Source organism: Lissotriton vulgaris, chromosome 2_1 (assembly GCF_964263255.1).
Source record: "Lissotriton vulgaris chromosome 2_1, aLisVul1.2, whole genome shotgun sequence".
In the NCBI taxonomy this organism is placed as follows: Eukaryota; Metazoa; Chordata; class Amphibia; order Caudata; family Salamandridae; genus Lissotriton; species Lissotriton vulgaris.
In genome coordinates, this window is record NC_141687.1 from 1,191,109,181 (window position 1) to 1,191,115,320 (window position 6,140).

The 6,140-nt window shown below is 41.9% G+C and overlaps 1 pseudogene; it reads right to left on the reverse strand.

Moving 5' to 3' along the window:
- Positions 1-1,034: 1,034 nt before the first annotated feature.
- LOC147732380 (uncharacterized) lies at positions 1,035-3,042 on the reverse strand (annotated as a pseudogene).
- Between the last annotated feature and the right edge of the window lie 3,098 nt (positions 3,043-6,140).

Sequence of the window (6,140 nt, forward strand, 5' to 3'; positions counted from 1 at the left end):
TTTATGCCCCTTTTCTGTATTATCTGACTATTGTGTCATCTAGTTGGCACAGCGTGCACTCTGGTCTGGGCAAGGAAGAGTGGATATTGGTTTCAGGGTTTACTTCTGTAACAAGAAGTAGGAGTTGCATATCTCGAAACACTGTTTCTGCAACATTTACTGAAATGTTTAGTTTTGAAGGGAAAAGATCTCTGTAAAATAACACAGGAGCATGTTGACAATACAATATGGTTTAATGCATTAATCAACTGGGGAGATCAGCCAGGCTCAGCAGAGACTGGAATCTGATGTCCAATGAACAGTTCAAAAGCAGTGGCTTAAATACTCTAACACCACAAGAGAAAAAAGTTACAAGCATAGGATTTACGTCACAAATGAGTAGATTAAAATCAGCAGTTACATGAATTTCCTGAAAACAAAACACATATAGATATGAGATACATGGCCTTCACATCTTCACATTGGCGGAAACCTCCTCAGTGGTTTTGTTGTTCTCATAAGTTATTAGCAACTTTTTACACACATCTGTTTTCCTGTGAAGCAAGTGGTTATATTTTTGCCTAACACTTTTTGGCCATGCTTATCTGACCTCTGACCTGAGGTTTTATCCATCATGCCTAGCATCGTGTATGTGTGACATGTGGTTTTCAACTGAAGCAACATCCATGTCATTATGGGCAGTGGCAAGGCTTGCACCTGGGCCAGTCCATCCTGTGTGCATGCTTAGTCTATGTATGCATGCATTAGTAACACAATTGCAAAAGACATGATTGACACCATCCAGCTCAGTCTCTCTAGCAGATGGACTTGTGGTTTGTGGTTTTTGTAGTTCTAACATTTAAAACACTACTGGTTTCCCGAGTCTGGAAGAAGATGTGTTCTGCGCTTCATGCAGTAGCTTATCTTTGTGTCTGCAGGCCATTTCCTGACCTTTCAACAAACTGTGTGACCTGATATGTTCAGCTAAACTCAATGCCCTTTGTAACATGCTTTTTTCTAACCTATTTCTCGTGCAGAGGCCTGGGCCTGTATTTCTACTGAGGGCTAAAGCTGCTTTTAACTTGAAACTTCTGCATAGAAGTTGCAGGCCTTAACTCTGTGTGTGTTTGCACAAAATGTATCCTATTTTTCCCTATATCATTCCCCCCTCCGGTTGATTCTTTAACTACTTCTGCTAATCTCCCATCCTCAAAGAGAATCTCCTCATATATAACACTCTGTTCTAAGACATCTGTGGCGTTTTTCCTGACCAAGAATGCTCCTCCCACGCTAGCTGTCATCTTTTTGCAACAGGCTAATATCACCTGAAATACAAGGCACATCAAAAGCAATACAACAAATAAGGCCTTGAACAACCCCGACATCCAGGACGGCACCCAATCGAACCAGCCCTTGAACCACTCATCTGGAGTACCCCCCTCCTCAACCATCTTCTTGTGGCGATCATGCAATGTCCGAATGGTACAGGTCAATGTCCTGTTGTCTGCATCATTGGGCGGATCCAATCTTCTTGCACACACACCCCTCCATGGCCGTCATTAAATCTAGTATGTATCTATGCTGCATCACCATTAATCTAAGGGCACATAGTTCTTCCTTTATGGTATTGAAGCCATCTTCTGTGGCATTTATGGCCTTCATTAGCTCCCATCTTGTGATCTGAAGCCAGCGGGCTGTTGCTTTTGCTTGAAACAATGGTTTAATGCTGCCAAAGAACAGCTGGGCATCTTTTGAAAGTCTGTATTCTTGCAACATCTTTCAAGGTTGTGGTGTCAAAGTACTCAGCATATCATTTATTCACGTGATGATGCAGCAGGGTAATTGGACGGCTCATAGGATTGTCATGCAATGTCTTAATAGCCACTCCTGTTATCACCAGGGAGGGCATGTACAGTGTGACCAGGATGCAGAGATCACTCCAGTTCGGGGGTATCTTTAGATGGAGCCTGGCCCCACACTGTCAAAAGTGGTCCATCAGGCTGGTGGTGCCCCCCTGCATGTCGGATCTGTCCACGGTGGTATTGCAGTTGAGGTTCCTTCCCACCTTTACTGTCCCATTTCCTCTGAAACAAAGTGAAAACTGTGTTAATCTTATTGCTACCCTAGGGTGTATGTTAGTTCTTGTCCAGGTATATCTCTGTATGTTTGCATCCCATATTTGCTGACATTGTCCTACTACCTTATCAAATTTTAATGGGTCATTTGTTTTCGCGCCATTTCACAATGATTTAGCTCTACATATGAATGTGTCACCAGTGTGCCATTTATCATTGACAAATTCTGATCCTGTAACATTGAGTACTGGCCGAGCTGCTCAGTCAGGGGGAAGAGGTTTGGCTGAATAGCCACTACATTCGGACAATGGATTAGACTTTCCTAAAAAGCCCGCTGTAATATTAATTTTTCCCAAACTGCATAGTTTCTTTTCTGCCCAGCTTTCTTCATTCTTGATACTTCCTTCACTATGTCTTCATTTTCTGTCAGAATTTGTAGGACCCCAGGGGTGGTGTCAAATAAGGTTGTATTGACTCGAGACATTGCCGGACTAACATGCATTGGTTGTAGCTGTGCTTTTATTCTACATAAAAAGAGGTCCAAAAGACAGTGCGTAACATTCGGGGGTACCTCCTTGGGGTGATACAATCTATCTACTGCAGTGGCATGGGGAATGAGGGACCATACATAACAACTGGTATTAGTTGTAGATTGACCTATACTATGCATGTGCTGGTACCAACTATTGTCAAGCAGAGCATTGTGGAGAGGGTGATGATCAGTATCATTTTCAACACTTCTACGCATGCGCATGATATCCAATGTAGAGAAAAATTCAAAATAGACTACGGCTATCATCATCAATATTAACACACCGAGGAGGAAAAAAAAAAAGTACATATCCTAAAATAAGTGTCTGTTGAAGCTTTGGAGGGAGGCTTTACTCCGGTTTCTTCTCCTGTTCTCCCCCCCTTCTTTTCCTGCTCGGTGTCTGAAAGGATAAATGGCAAGGTCGGCGCCAGGCGAATGTCCCTCAGATGGTACCATGGCTTATGAAATGAACTTTCACTGCCGTAGCTGTGCTGTGAGTTACTGGGAAGGGTCAGTTGAATTTGCTGTCCTTCCAGGTACGCATAAAGTTCATGGTGTACACTAGAGTTTTAACTGGCAAAGGTGGTCTTTGGTCATCTGCTGGAAGTATGTTGGCACGCTTATCTGCTGCCTGGGTGACCTGTTTAGAGAAGAACTTTGAGGCTTTTGTTAGCTGTGCAATATAGTCAGACATTTCAGTTGGAACAACTTCAGGTGCACTTTCAGTTTGCAACTTGTGTCTAGTTAGGGGCACAGATGTACTCATAAGCCTCCCAGTCACTATTTGGTGTGGGGTCAAATGGTGATCTGACCCTGGGGTTTTTTCTGAGAGCAAATAATGCTAATGGGAAACAGTACAACCAGTTCTTTTTCAAGGTGACACACCGTTTACTCAATTTGTTTTTGAGGAGGCCATTAAGGCGTTCCACAATACCATTACTTGGAGGGTGATAAGCTGATGAGAGCCTGTGTGTTACTCCTAGCAAGGTGGTAAGATGGGAAAAGATGTTATTCACAAAGTGTGTGCCATTGTCAGATCTGATCCTTTCCGGAATTCCCCATCTCGGAATAACCTCACGGATCAAAAAAGTGGCAGCAGATTTGGCATCACAGTGTACACAAGGGCCTGCTTCGATCCACCTTGAAAATGGACAGACTACAACCATGAGATACTGGTCACGGTTGCATCTGTCAATCATATCAACATAATCTTTTTTTAATTTTATATATTTTTTATTCCACAGCATAACCAAAGAAAAACAAGCATTGGAAATGCAATAGGTCTCGCATTAGGAAAGTTTGAGCTATTGATATTGTAAATGACACTTTTTTATTTATGTGTTGGTTTTGAAAGTAGCGAAATTAATAGCTTTGTCAGTTACAATGTCAATAGTTTTAACTTTTGCAAATGTGAGACCTATAGCATTTGTAATGCAATGTGTGTTGTATTTACGTGACTTAGATGTATTGATATTACAAATAACAATGGCTTTTAATTTTGTAAATAATTAATACTTAAATAAAAGTTATTGTAATTTATAATGGCAATAGCTTAAACGTTTGTAAATAACTTTTGTGAAGATTATGTTCAGTGTATTTTATTGTGACGAAAATCCAAGAACATTGCATTTGCACCTAAACACACACAGAGCCACACACATATAGATGTGGTGGTGGTGGATCTGGGGGATATGGTGGTGGTGGATGTGGTGGTGGATGTGGTGGTGGTGGTGATGGTGGATGTGGGGGTGGATGTGGTGGTGGTGGAGGTGGTGGATGTGGTGGATGTGGTGGTGGTGGATGTGGTGATGTGGATGTGGTGAAAGTGGTGGTGGATGTGGTGGTGGTGGTTGTGGATGTGGTGAAAGCGGGATACATGAGCATACATGAGCTGTCTGTACGCAAGGCCTAAAAATGAACGTATGTAGAACTTGGGGAAGAGGTGATATGACTTAGTGCATAATACAGATGATAGCAGAAGAAAGGTAAATGTAATCTAAGTGGATTCCGAGGTGGCAAATTGGTGCTCTTTTAATCATGGATAATGGATGAAATATTTTTTGAAAATGTTCAAGAAAGATGTATTCAGATTTTTTTGAATTATAGAAATGAAGGTGCAAGCATTATGTGTAGAAGGGTGTTGCTCCATTTTCAAGGCGTAATACAGGTTTGCTTCCTTGATATTTTATTTTTCACACTCCACCTATAAGTTAGTGATCTGTTAGCTCATTGTATTGGTTTAGATCAAGGGAGGTGTTTGGATGAAAAGCTTCTGATCTAGAGCATGGCTGTTGTATTGAATGACATGGATGTTACACACTCAACGACATGCTTTAGTTTCTGGAACAATTGACTATTTCAATTTCAATGACAGCTCAGAAACTGGCTTTAGACTTGATTGCAGTAGTCATGCATTGAATAAGGGATGTGCAAAACCAAAATGTCTCTCTAGTAAACTTTTCGTAATACTTGCGAATGCATAATTGCTACCTGGAGTTCGCAGAGTTTTTTACATTTGTGTTTTCAAATTAAAATCAGGACTTTTGCTTCCCTTTTAAAATGTTGTGAGAAAATAAAGATATCCAACATCCATCAAATTCGCGAGGCAAGTGGTGTTGAAATAAAATTGCGAGAAAGGAGTTCAACCACTTTCAGTGCCAACTTGCACTGAGAAATAATAATGTCATTTTGCAGGGAAAACTGCGAACTGACAAACATGAGGAAATGAAGAAAAAAAGTCGGGGAACATATGAAGGGCAATAATCGGGCGCCGTGTTAGACTTTCCTCACATATTAAAATCTATGCAGACAACATTAACCGTTTGTATCCTGCCTCCTAGAGGATGTTTGGAAGAAAGTGGTGGGAAATACTAAGCTATTTGAATGATAGAGGGTTGGTTACAAGAGAGTGACGAATACAAGAGAAGGTCAAAGCACAAAGCCCGTCCAAGATATAGTCTCATAGCCCATAAAAGGCACGTCATTAGCACTGGACAGGAGCAGGGAGAGGTTTTGCTTGTAATCGTGCTGAGTTGGAGGCCGTGCTGCACGTAATCAGAATGGCTCGTTTTCCGCTGTCTTCGCTTTAACAGCCCCGCCAAAAGTCTTGGCCGACAACGGCGGTCCCACTAGGAAGTTATGACGAACATAAGAGGCCCCCAGAGGGGTCTCTCACACGCATCATTTGCAAGCAGCAACATTTGAAATCAAATGGCCATTAAGGGAAACACAATGCCGATTGGGAAAGCAACAACTGCAGAGCAGTCTCACAAAGATGCTTACTGCCGGCTGAAAACACGCACAGAAGCAGCTCTTTGCTCACTCACACTGCCTATCGCCATCTTTAAAGACATGAGCGCCCATGACCTATATCGTCACGGAAGCCTCTCCACAGTGCACACCGGTGTGTTAAAAAATACTAGCTAACATCCTGCACACCCCAAAACGTGGAACTCAGCAAATTGTTCATTTAACGCAGGTTTATCTCCCTAGTTATTGAGAAAAAATCAGACAGACACAGACGTGCGTTTTCACAGGAAGACAAAAGTAAAGAA